The 12,247-nt window shown below is 46.6% G+C and overlaps 1 long non-coding RNA gene across 2 annotated transcripts; it reads left to right on the top strand.

The window, feature by feature from the left end:
• Window positions 1-457: 457 nt before the first annotated feature.
• LOC113896724 lies at window positions 458-7,952 on the top strand. 2 transcript variants are annotated; one of them, XR_003512106.1, is made up of 3 exons: window positions 458-561; window positions 6,810-7,017; window positions 7,616-7,952. It is a non-coding gene; the product is annotated as an uncharacterized LOC113896724 (long non-coding RNA). The 2 variants fall into 2 exon arrangements; XR_003512100.1 differs by lacking the exon at window positions 458-561 and adding an exon at window positions 4,734-4,770.
• The last annotated feature ends 4,295 nt before the right edge of the window (window positions 7,953-12,247 follow it).

Here is a 12,247-nt window from a genome sequence, read left to right as displayed (position 1 = left end):
ACGGACTCAAATAATTAGAACGGACTGAGTAATATTCCATGTGTGTATGTACCACAGCTTTCTTATCCATTCATCTGCCTGTGGACATCTATGTTGCTTCCATGTCCTAGCTATTTTTAATAGTGCTGCGATGAACATTGGGGTACACGTGTCTCTTTCAGTTCTGGTTTTCTCGGTGTGTATGCCCAGCAGTGGGATTGCTGGGTCATATGGCAGTTCTATTTCCAGTTTTTTAAGGAATCTCCACACTGTTCTCCATAGTGGCTGTACTAGTTTGCATTCCCACCAACAGTGTAGGAGGGTTCCCTTTTCTCCACACCAGCATTTATTGTTTGTAGACTTTTTGATAGCAGCCATTCTGACCGGCGTGAGATGGTACCTCATTGTGATTTTGATTTGCATTTCTCTGATAATGTCACTTCCAGAATTCTTGCCTAGAGAACCCCCATGGACAGAGGAGCCTGGAGGGCTACAGTCCGTGGGGCCGCAAAGAGTCGGACAGGACTGAGCAACCAACACTTTCACTTTTCACCCCCTGAAAAGACTGCACTTGGAGAAATGGTTAGTGGACCTCAACTCAAATGTGTGTGTGTGTGTGTATGTGTGTGTACTCGAGTAGAATACATTATAGCAGAATGCATTGCACTTGGTTAATAGCTTGATTGAACACCTCTTGTGGTCACTTGGGATCGTCTCTGTCCCACCTCTTACTGGGGCCACTGAAGCTGCTCTGACCAGGTCCACACAGGTGCCACCTGACCGCTCCCCCTGGAAGCGGAGGGAGTTGACGCCCACAGGACACGTGGGCAGGCGTTAGGCTCCCCTAGAGCTGGTTCTCCAGTACTCTTGCTTGGAAAATCCCATGGATGGAGGAGCCTGGGAGGCTGCAGTCCATTGGGTCGATGAGGGTCGGACACCACTGAGCGACTTCACTTTCACTTTTCACTTTCCTGCATCGGAGAAGGAAATGGCAACCCACTCCAGTGTTCTTGCCTGGAGAATCCTAGGGTGGGGAAACCTGGTGGGCTGCCGTCTCTGGGGTCGCACAGAGTCGGACACAACTGAGGTGACTTAGCAGCAGCAGCAGAGCTGGTTCTAAGCTGCCTTTCCTGAGCTCCAGGCAGGCCGGGTGAGCCTGAGCTGCGGTTACCGTGGCAACGGTGAACTCGGGGTGAGCTGGTCCTCTTTGTCTTGCTCCCTTTCTATCTCCTCCTCCCTAGTGTCGCTTTGCAGACAGCCTGCCTACACAGGCCTCTGTTGCAGGCTCTGCCTTCAGGGGAGCCTGGGGCTGACAGATGTGTATTTTGTAACAGTGTTGCTTCAGTTATAGGGCCATGATGTCTGATGCACTGGCCTGCTGCATGTCATAAGGAAAACGTTGGGAAAACCCTGTGTTTTGCAGTCAGCTGAACATAACGTGAAATATTCCAAATAGAAAATATCTATCAGAAGAAAACGTTGTGATTTTAACAAGACCCCCTCCAGTAATTAGATCCGCAGTGAGAGTTAGAAGTTCAAATATGAAACTACCTATGAAAAGCCAACAGCATTTAAATCCAAAATACTGCCCTCCCTTATTTCTTGACCCACCCTCCTTTAGTCGGAAGGGTCTCCACCAGGAGCTTGGATTTTCTGCTGCCAAGGCTTTCATTAGAACAAGTCTGACTCCTTAAGCAAACAGAGTTGGCCAAAAATGTATATAAGGGCTTCCCCGGTGGCTCAGTGGTACAAAATCCACCATCTGCCAATGCAGGAGACCCAGGTTCGATCCCTGGGTTGAGAAGATCCCCTGGGGAAGGAAGTGGCAACCTACCCCAGTATTCTTGCCTGAAACATTCCATGGACAGAGGAACCTGCTGGGCTACAGTCCATGGGGTCGCAAAGAGTCAGACATGACTGAGATGACTTAGCACACATGTTTTGTATATTGGACTTTTTCAAAAAGTCAGAAGGACATAGCATATTACTAGCACCTTGCCTTAGAAAACCCAACTAAGTCAACTGCTGCAGGAGTTACCTCAGAACCCAGCATACTGGATGGTACTGTCCCCTACTTGTCAGTAACTGCTGTGCAGCTGTGGGGAACATGGGGGAGCATGGCTGAAAAGAAGCAGTTCCTGATTTGTCTTCCCAGCTTTCGGAGCAGGCTGGGCAGTTGTCAGACGCTCAGATCACTCAGCATAAAACCTAACTGGAAGGGGCTTTCCTGGTGGCTCAGTGGTAAAGAATCCACCTGCCAACACAGGAGACATGGGAAGATTGCGGGACAACTGGACCCCTGTGTCACAACTGCTGAGCCCACGTGCGCAACTACTGAAGTCCAAGCACCTGGAGCCCACGCCCGCAATAAGAGAAGCCACTGTGAGAAGAAGCCCCCGCACCGTGACTAGAGAGGAGCAACCCGAGAAAGCCCACTCAGCAATGAAGACCCAGAGCGGCCATCAGTTCAGTTCAGTTCAGTTCAGTCGCTCAGTCGTGTCTGACTCTTTGCGACCCCATGAGTCGCAGCACGCCAGGCCTCCCTATCCATCACCAACTCCTGGAGTTCACCCAGACTCACGTCCATTGAGTCGGTGATGCCATCCAGCCATCTCATCCTCTGTCGACCCCTTCTCCTCCTGCCCCCAATCCCTCCCAGCATCGGAGTCTTTTCCAATGAGTCAATTCTTTGCATGAGGTAGCCAAAGTACTGGAGTTTCAGCTTTAACATCACTCCTTGCAAAGAAGCCATAAATAACAGCCATAAATAACATTTTTTTAAAAAACCCTAATTGGGTTAACTGTTGGCCCTGTCTGGGCTTCCCAGGTGGCACTAGCAGTAAAGAACCTGCTTGCCAATGCAGGAGACACGAGATGCAGGTTCGATCCCTGGGTCAGGAAGATCTCCTGGAGAAGGGAATGGCAACCCACGCCAGTATTCTTGCCTAGAGAACCCCATGGGCGGAGGAGCCTGGCACGCCACAGTCTGTGGGGTTGCAAAAGAGTCGGACACAACTGAAGCGACTTAGCATGTGGCCCTATTTACTACCTGGAAGTGGGCAGAAATTTATTTATCCCACGCTTTCTAATTGGGATGTTGTTGTAATATGTTGTTGTTGCTGCTGCTTAGTCACTCAGTCATGTCCAACTCCTTGCAACCCCGTGGACTTTGTGAGCCCACCAGGTTCCTCTGTCCATGGGAATTCTCCAGGCAAGAATACTGGAGTGAGTTGCCATGCCCTCCTCCAGGGGATCTTCCCAACCCAGAGATCAAACTCAGGTGTCCCTCATTGTAGGAAGATTCTTTACCGTCTGAGCCCACCAGGGAAGCCTAGTCTAAGTCAAAAGCGACAACAAAAGTGCATTATCCAAAGGACAGCACTTTGAGATAGCCACCAAGTGGGGCTGGATACCCAGGGATGGCTGGTGTCTTGGGGTCACCAGTATGGATTGATGACCAGGACTAAATACTCGCTCCCCACACCATACCCCATCACCACAAAAGTCCCAGGTGTGCCAGAGATGTGATGGAAACCTCAGGGACCTAGGGAGCCACAGTGTCAGAAATGATGACTGTAGAGAAAACACAGTTGTCGTTCCTGAACAAGCGCATTCGTAGGCCAAGATTTCTTCTGTTCCCATGACCCAGAGGAAAAACTCTTTCCAGTACTTCGATGCCTGTCTTGGGCTATTTCTGCAAATCCAGAGTGTCCAAGCTCTGCTTGGGGCGGGCCACGGTCGCAGAGGGTCACGTGGCCAGGGCTGATGACGCCAGCCTCACAGTGACTCACACTCCAATTGTGCCGATTGTGTTATTCAGCCTGTTCTGGGCCCCACCCCCGCACAGCAGAGGGGCAGCTGTGAGTCAGCCTGCGGCAGCTGCTGCCAAACTGCATAGCCCCTCCCGCCTTTGGACGCTTGGGCTCCCAGCCCCGCCTCTTCTCCCTGTTCTTGGCGATGCTCCTGGGATGGCACGCACCTCCCAGGAAGCACAGTCACCCCTCAGCACCCTTCTGAGAAGGGGAAGCACCCGACAGGACTAAAGATACAGCATACATCCACATTATAAGCCTGAAGCCCAAACCAAGCTCTCATCCCTACAGCTGATGTGAGCGGGGGTGGGTGTGCAGATCTGGAGGCTTGGTGAGACCAGCTGCGTGCAGGAGGGCGTGTGCTTTGCAGCAACCTGGGCGGTCCAGGCAGAGAGCAGACAGCTGGTGCTCGGTCAGTAGCCTTGGCCTGTTTCCACCATCAGCTAAATTGCCCCTGTCCCTGATGGCTCAGATGGTAAAGAATCCACCTGCAATTCAGAAGACCCAGGTTTGATCCCTGGATCAGGAAGATACGGGGAGAGGGCAATGGCAACCCACTCCAGTCTTCTTGCCTGGAGAATTCCTCAGACAGAGGAGCCTGGCTGGCTGCAGTCCATGGGGCTGCACAGAGTTGGACATGACTGAGCGACTAATACACATTGTGAGGGTAAGGAGTAGCGATCAGAGAGAAGCCTTTTCCCCAGTTCTCCAGGAAGGCAAAAGTGTCTCAGTCACTGAGGCAGAAATGTGAAGAAAGACCATAGTCCCTCCACACTAGCCACTTAGGTGGTATCCTGTTTGTCCCTATTTTATTTTATTTTTTGTCATCATCCTCATCACTTTATTCAGTCCCAAGTACTTAATTCTTATTTTGCTTGATCTTGAACTACCAGTTTTAAAAAAATATTTTTGTAATTTTCAGTTGGAGAATAATTACATTTTTGTGTTGGTTTCTGCTGTACAACATTGTGAATCGGCTGTAAGTATAAATACTTCTCCTCCCTCTTGAGCCTCCCTCCCACCTACCCCCTTGTTTCTCCCATTTTAAATAATCAAAACAGCAGATATCTTTGAGGAAGTGTGCCCCTGAGCTAGATTCTTTCTATTGGAATTATTACAGGGTCAAAAAGGAGTGAACTTTTTTTTTTTTTGGCCGCACCACATAGCTTGTGGGATCTTAGTTCCCCAACCAAGGATTGAACCTGTGCCCTCGGCAGTGAAAGTGCTCAGTCCTAACCCCTAGATCACCAGAGAATTCTCTGTCTTGAACATTCTAAAGACACTTAACATACGACTCCAGACTAATCTCCAAAAAAGATTCTATCGATTTACACACTCCTTTTAACTCATTTAACATCACCTACTACCCTTAAGCTGGTGGGATGGATAATTTTGTGTCCACTTGGCTGGGCTAAGGCATGCCCAGAAAACTAGTAAAACACTATTTCTGGGTCTGTCCGTGAGGCTGTTTCTGGAAACGCTTAGCATTTGCTCAGACGACGTTCCGCCTGCCCCCAGCATAGGCAAGCATCATCCACACCACCCACTTTCTGGTTCTGCAGTTTACAGATGGCAGACTGTGGCACATCTCAGCCCTTATCATCACATGAGCCGATTCCCACCCACAGTAAATCTCTGATGTTTCTAGGCACATCCTCTCAGTTCTGTTTACCCGGAGAACCCTGGCTAATACAGCAGGGTGTGAGATGTTCCTCACGTTTGGAGCATATGAAATGTCACAGTGTTCCATTTTCCCGAATCTGGCTAAACGTGTTCTGGTTTCCCACTGTCCATCACTGACAAGAATTTCGGGATTATTTGGTGGGGGGCCTTCCTCACCCTCCCTCGACTGTTAATCCCTTATTCTATACAAGAAAAAAGAGCTTTCCTGGTGGCTCAGGGGTGAAAGAATCCATCTGCCAGTGCAGGAGACGTGGGTTCGATCCCTGGTGCCGGAAGATCCCACGATGCTGAGCAACTAAGCCCATGCACTACAACTTCTGAGCCCGCGTGCTACGGCGACTGAAGTCCACGTGCCCTAGAGCGTGTACTCCACAAGAGAAGCCACCACAATGAGAAGCCCGCGTATCACAACTACAGAGGAGCCCTCACCCGCCACAACTAGAGAAAGTCTGCTGGCACCAATGAGGACCCAGCAGAGCCAAAACTAAATGAACAAAAAAACTTTAAAAAAGAAAATGGGAGAAAATACTGGCTTTTAGTCCATGGTATTTGCCATCTCTACCATTGTCCCACCCTCTCCCAACCTGACCGAAAGATGACCCTGGGCTCATGTGTCTTGCACTGAGTGCCCACCTGTCCCAACTGACCACTCCATTCAAGGCCCCCACCCTGGGGACTGCCATGACTCCCCATCTCAACACAGGCAGGCATCACCCCTGGGGTGGGACACCCACCCGGCCACAGGAGTTTCTACATCTGCCCCCACCCAGCTGCCTCCAAAATGGTTCCACGTGGTAACCCAGAACAAAGCTCTCAGACAGGCAGGGCAGCTGGGGGTTTTCTGGGCAATGCCCAGGATGGAAGGGGAGGGAGTGTGTGCAACTTCCGTAAACTGCCTTTCAAGGAAGGAGCATCGCTTCTTCATCCCTCCTCAATCCTAGTGCCCAGCATGGGGATTTTAACGATGGGAAACCAAGGCGTCCCCTTGGACCATAGAACAGAAGCCACCCAGCAGCAGAACAAAAAGAAAGGATCCGAGTCGTGGCACCATTCCAGCTCTGAACGGCCCAGGCCTGGACGCAGATGTGGCGAGGTCCCCTTCCTCCTTGTTTCAGTCACTGTTGCTAATAATCTGTGTTGCCCAACCACAGCCAGTGTTGTTGGGTAAAGTGTCTGTCTACAATGTGGGAGATCCCCTGGAGAAGGAAATGGCAATCCACTCCAGTACTATTGCCTGGAAAATCCCACGGACAAAGTAGCCTGGTAGGCTACAGTCCATGGGGTCGCAAAGAGTCGGACACGACTGAGTGACTTCACTTTCACTTTCACCCACAGCCGCACCTGAACCTGCCCTTACGCTTCCCTTCAAGGTCTAGGCACAGAGACCTCGTCTTTTCCTGCTGGAATAGTCTGCCAATTGCCAGATGGCGTGGGATGTCTATCCTCAACCTCTGAAGGGGCCGAGAACACCTAAGGAGCTGCTAAAATGCAGGTTCCCAGCTCTAGTGAGCCTGAAAGTCCTTGGAATTTGCATGTTTAACAGGTATCCTTGGAGAGTCTGATGGGAATGGACCGTGAGCCACATGTGGAGAGATGGTGGGCCTTTGAAACAAAATGCCATGGTAGGGATGGTCTCCAGGCTACGGAGGCGCTTCTACTCGGAAACCTCTTGTCTTCCCTTCACGCTACCTCCCCCCCAAACACCCATGTGTGCACATCTCCCACCAAAGGAGGCTTTCACCTGTGCTGGTCTGTTCTCCCTGAGAAAGACACTGTATTTTCTCTCTCTCTCTCTTTTTTTTTTTTTTGGTAAATCTGTAGCTGCAAAAATGAGTAAGTTGCCTGAATGTGGCACGGTAATCACTGCTTGTCCCACTTTTTTTCACTATAGAAAATAAAAGAGGGACTTCCCTGATGGCTCAATAGCTAAGACTCCACGCTCCCAATGCAGGGGGCCTGGGTTTGATCCCTGGTCAGAAAGCTAAGACTCCGCAGGCCATGTGTATGAGTTCACATGCCACAACTAAGACCCAACACGGCACACAAATAAATATTTTAAAATATTTATATAGAAAATATAAATAGGTAGCTTTAATTTTCAAATTTGAATATTAATAAAGTTCGATGTTATATCCAAACAGGGACTAAATACACATTCGAATGACCAACTTCCAAGAAGCGAAGTAAACAAAGCCCAGCTCTGCTATTTCCAGCCAGAGTCACCTGGGGTGTGTCATTGACTTTTCTGAGCCCTAGTTTCTCTAAGAGTAAAACACCACCAACTGTATAACGTTGGCTATATAATGTACTTAAAACAATGCTTCAGATTTCCCTGGTGGTTCAGTGGCTAAGATTTCATATTCCCAATTCAGGGACCCTGGGTTTCATCCCTAATCACTGAACTAGAAAAGACTCTTGAGAGTCTCTTGGACAGCAAGGAGATCAGACCAGTCCATCCTAAAGGAAATCAACCCTGAATATTCATTGGAAGGACAGACAGCTGAAGCTGAAACTCCAATACTTTGGCCACCTAATGGGAAGAACTAATTCATTGAAAAATACCCTGATGCTGGGAAAGATTGAAGGTTGGAGGAGAAGGGGATGACAGAGGATGATATGGTTGGATGGCATCACCGATTCGATGGACAATGAGTTTGAGCAAACTCGGAGATAGTGAAGGACAGGAAAGCCTGGCATGCTGCAGCCCATGGGGTTGTAAAGAGTCAGACATGATTCAGCGACTGAACAAGAGGGAACTAGACCCCACATGACCCAACTAAGAGTTGGCACACCACAACTGAAAGGTCCCATGTGCTTCAACTAAGACCCCGAGCAACCAAATAAATGAATAAGTATTTTAAAAATAAATAAAAATAAACCTGCCCGGCACACAGTAGGCCCTCATGTGATGATGATCATGACTCTGTGTCCTGTTTTTCCTCATTGGGATCACCACCATACTTTTGCTTCATGTCCACCAGTTCTTGTCATCACTGTAGTAGTGGCTGCCGTAAGAAGTCACCTCAGGGGCTTCCCTGGTGACTCAGTGGTTAAGAATCTGCCTGCCAATAGACATAGAGAACAGAGTTACGGACACGGGGAGAGGGGAGGAGAGGGTGAGATGTAAGGAGAGAGCAACATGGAGACTTACAATACCATATGTAAGATAGATAGCCAATGGGAATTTGCTGTCTGACTTAGGGAACTCAAACAGGGGCTCTGTGACAACTGAGAAGGGTGGGATGGGGAGGGAGGCGGGAGGGGACATGGGTGTGTGTACTTGTGGCTGATTCATGTTGATGTATGGCAGAAATCAGCACAATATTGTAAAGCAATTCTCCAATTAAAAGTAAATTTTCTTTTACAAAAAAAAAAAAAGAATCTGCCAAGGCAGTGGGCACAGGTTCAACCCCTGGGCTGCAAAGATCTCACATGTCTCGGGGCAAATAAACGCCTGTGCCACAGCTGCTGAAGCCCATGCATCCTCGAGCTTGTGCCAGGCAACAAGAGAGGCCCCTGCAACAGGAAGCCCAAAAATCGCAGCGAGAGAATAGCCCACTCACAGCAATGAAGACCAGTGTAGTCAAAAAAAAATTAAAATATTTTTTAAAAAAAGAGTTTGAGCTTTGGATTAGAACCCATCTGGACACCAGTTCTCAGGTCCTGGCTTCACTTCTTCTTGGTGTGGGGGGATCTTGGAGAGTTCACTCCCTGAACCTCAGTATTCTCACCTGCGGGATGGACAGACCTGCTTCTGGATAATCCTGAGGGTTGAATCAGGCGGATTAGGGGAAACCCCTGGGATTCACGGACCCTACTCCACAGTGCTCCCTGCTGCTCCCCAGCCACACCCAGACCTGCTTCCCTCCCTCTCGGGATGTCCTCTGGGCTAGACACACTGGTCCACACACATATTTTGCTCCCACTATTTTTCTCCGAGGGGACTTGTCTGATTCACTTGGGTCCTCAGTTCCTAGCACAGAAGAGCGAAGTATAGAGTTGATAAATGTAAAAGAAAAAGTTCAGAGGTTCCTATCTGGAATCATCAACAGTGTCCTCCGTAAAATTATTTTGAAAGTGCAATGAAAGAGAGGCACACTCCTTTTCTTCTTTCAAGGAGCCATATCATTTGAGAACCTAAATATTTAGGATTATCAACACAGGGACTTCCCTGGTGGGCCAGTGGTTAAGATTCCATACTTCTAATGAAGGAGATGCAGGTTCGAGTCCTAGTCAGGGAACTAAGATCCTACACGCTTCTCTGTGTGGCCCCCAATTTTTTTTTTTAATTAGAATTATCAACCCAAAGATCTTGTAGCAACCTTAAATCACTAGAAAGCCACTTCTATTTGTTTTCTACTTTTGAATTTTGATGGGCCCTTTAAATTTTTTTTTTGAAGCTACTGAAGTTTATGAACATAGTTCAGTAGCTGCTTCAGATCAAATTCCCGGTCATCACTGAATGTGAAGATTAAATTTAATGTGTATGAAAAATAGATGAAAGAGTGAAAGGCAATTAGAAATAATGGCCTCTGGCCATGAAGGCACAGATTAAAGAACTGTCAACCCAGCTCAGAGATTCTATCAGTGATGAATCTGTCGGTTCACTTGACTACGGATCTAGTACAATTATGGGAAAACTAACAAAATGACCTGAGTGAACAGACAGACTGGGGCCATTTGCTTAAGTGAAACTTCCAGGCACCCAATTCCAGTCTTTACTTCTCCATCACCACTGAGTGGCAGTTGGCAGAGAGAGGTGACCTTTACTTAACCTTGAGAATAACTACCCCTCCCTAGCCAAAATGAGGAATGTGTATATGTCAATGCCTATTGACAATCCATTTGCAGAAGTTATTGAGTGTTTGGTCTAAGTTGATGATATCTTTGCCTTTTTGAACTTTATTTTTACAAAATAAATATTTTTCATAGGTCATCTTAGAAGTCTGAGAGGGCCACACACCAGGTACAGATGATGACCAATTTAAAAGGAAACTTTTATGCTTTGTTTTGGTTTGAGGGTTTTTTTTTTTTTTTGCTCAAACATTCATCTGAATGATATAGAGAAGTAACCAAGTTTCGCCTGCCACTTTCTTACTAGAAAGCAATCTACTTTCATTCCTCTAGGTATTTAGAAAATGTTTATTGTTCTCAACAGCCAGGTAGATAAGTGATTCCAAAACAAATCCTAAATCAAGCAGTGCTTAACTCCTTCCCTACCTAACATCCCTGGGTAATGATTTGTTCAAAGATCTGAAGTAAACGAAATCAGATCAGATATCCAATCCCTCAAAGAAAATGGTTTCAGTGAAGTTAAATCCCAAACTTGCCCTCATCTTCACCTCTCCAACCTATGCTTATCAGGACTTTCTTGTCACCAGTAAGATTAGTGGTAGCTAGTGCATTGGGCTAAATCAGATTTTTCATGTTGGATTAATCGTGAAAATGCTATGAGCAAATACATGATTGAAAGGTACTGAAGACCCCATTAACCACAAATTCTATGAATCAATAAACTACATTAGAAATAGCCTTGATTAAAAGTCTAAAATATTTTGACTAAGGTTATTTCATGACTATAGAATTTTTAATCCATATAAGTAATGGATATGAATTGATATCTAAGGACTGATGGCTTAAATATTTTCATTGTTATTTCTAATAAGTATCACTTATTTTTTAAAAAATACATATTCATTGTAGAGAATTTTAAAACTATAGAAAACAAGGAAGTCCCTGGCTGTCCAGTGGTTAGAACTCTACGCTTTCACTGCCAAGGGCGCAGGTTCAATCCCTGAATGAGGAACTACGATCTTACTAGCTGTGCTAGATGGCCAAAAAAAAAAAGAAAGAAAAAATCCAAACTACAAAACTTCTAATATAAGTCTTATGGGAAAATAGTAATGACTTTGGGTTTAGCAAAGATTTCTTAAATAGAACCTAAAAAATACAAACTAGAAAAAAAGTAGATAAATTGGACTTCATTGAAATGAATAGTTTTTACAGAAATTGTAGAAACAACAAAAATTACCCATAATCCATCACTCCAGAATAATTACATTAAACAGTTTCTCTAAGCTCTTCTAAGGTGGCTCAGAGGTTAAAGCGTCTGCCCGCAATGCAAGGAGACCTGGGTTCGATCCCTGGGTCAGGAAGTTCCCCTGGAGAAGGAAATGGCCACCCACTCCAGTATTCTTGCCTGGAGAATCCCATGGACAGAGGAGCCTGGCGGGCTACAGTCCACGGGGTCAGAAAGAGTCGGACACGACTGAGCGACTTGACTTTCAACTTTCTTTTCAAGAATACGTGTATTGTGGGTTTAACAAATAAGGATCATGATGTAAATATAATTTTGCCTCCTTTTTCAAACAGCACATGAGCATTTAACAATTGCACAACATTATGTCATATGGATGCACCATAATTTATATTGTAAAATTCTCTATTACTGACTTTTAGGATGATTCTACGTTTTCATTTTTTGGTAAATATTATTATTATAGAAAATGTTGTTATTGTTCAGTCGCTGAGTTGCATCCACCTCTTCACAATCCCATGGACTGCAGCATGCCAGGCTTTCCTGTCCCTCACCATCTCCTGGAGCTTGCCCAAGTTCATGTCCATTGAATCAGTGATACCACCCAACCATCACATCCTCTGTCACCCTCTTCTTTTATCTGTGTATAAACATATTTGTCCTTATCTCTTATTCTGTCTTAAGGAAATACTTATAAAAGGGTGAAGTGAAGTGAAGTCGCTCAGTCGTGTCCGAC

Source organism: Bos indicus x Bos taurus, chromosome 1 (assembly GCF_003369695.1).
Source record: "Bos indicus x Bos taurus breed Angus x Brahman F1 hybrid chromosome 1, Bos_hybrid_MaternalHap_v2.0, whole genome shotgun sequence".
Lineage (NCBI taxonomy): Eukaryota > Metazoa > Chordata > Mammalia > Artiodactyla > Bovidae > Bos > Bos indicus x Bos taurus.
Note: the sequence above shows the minus strand (reverse complement) of the source record. Positions and strands in the feature narration are given on the sequence as shown.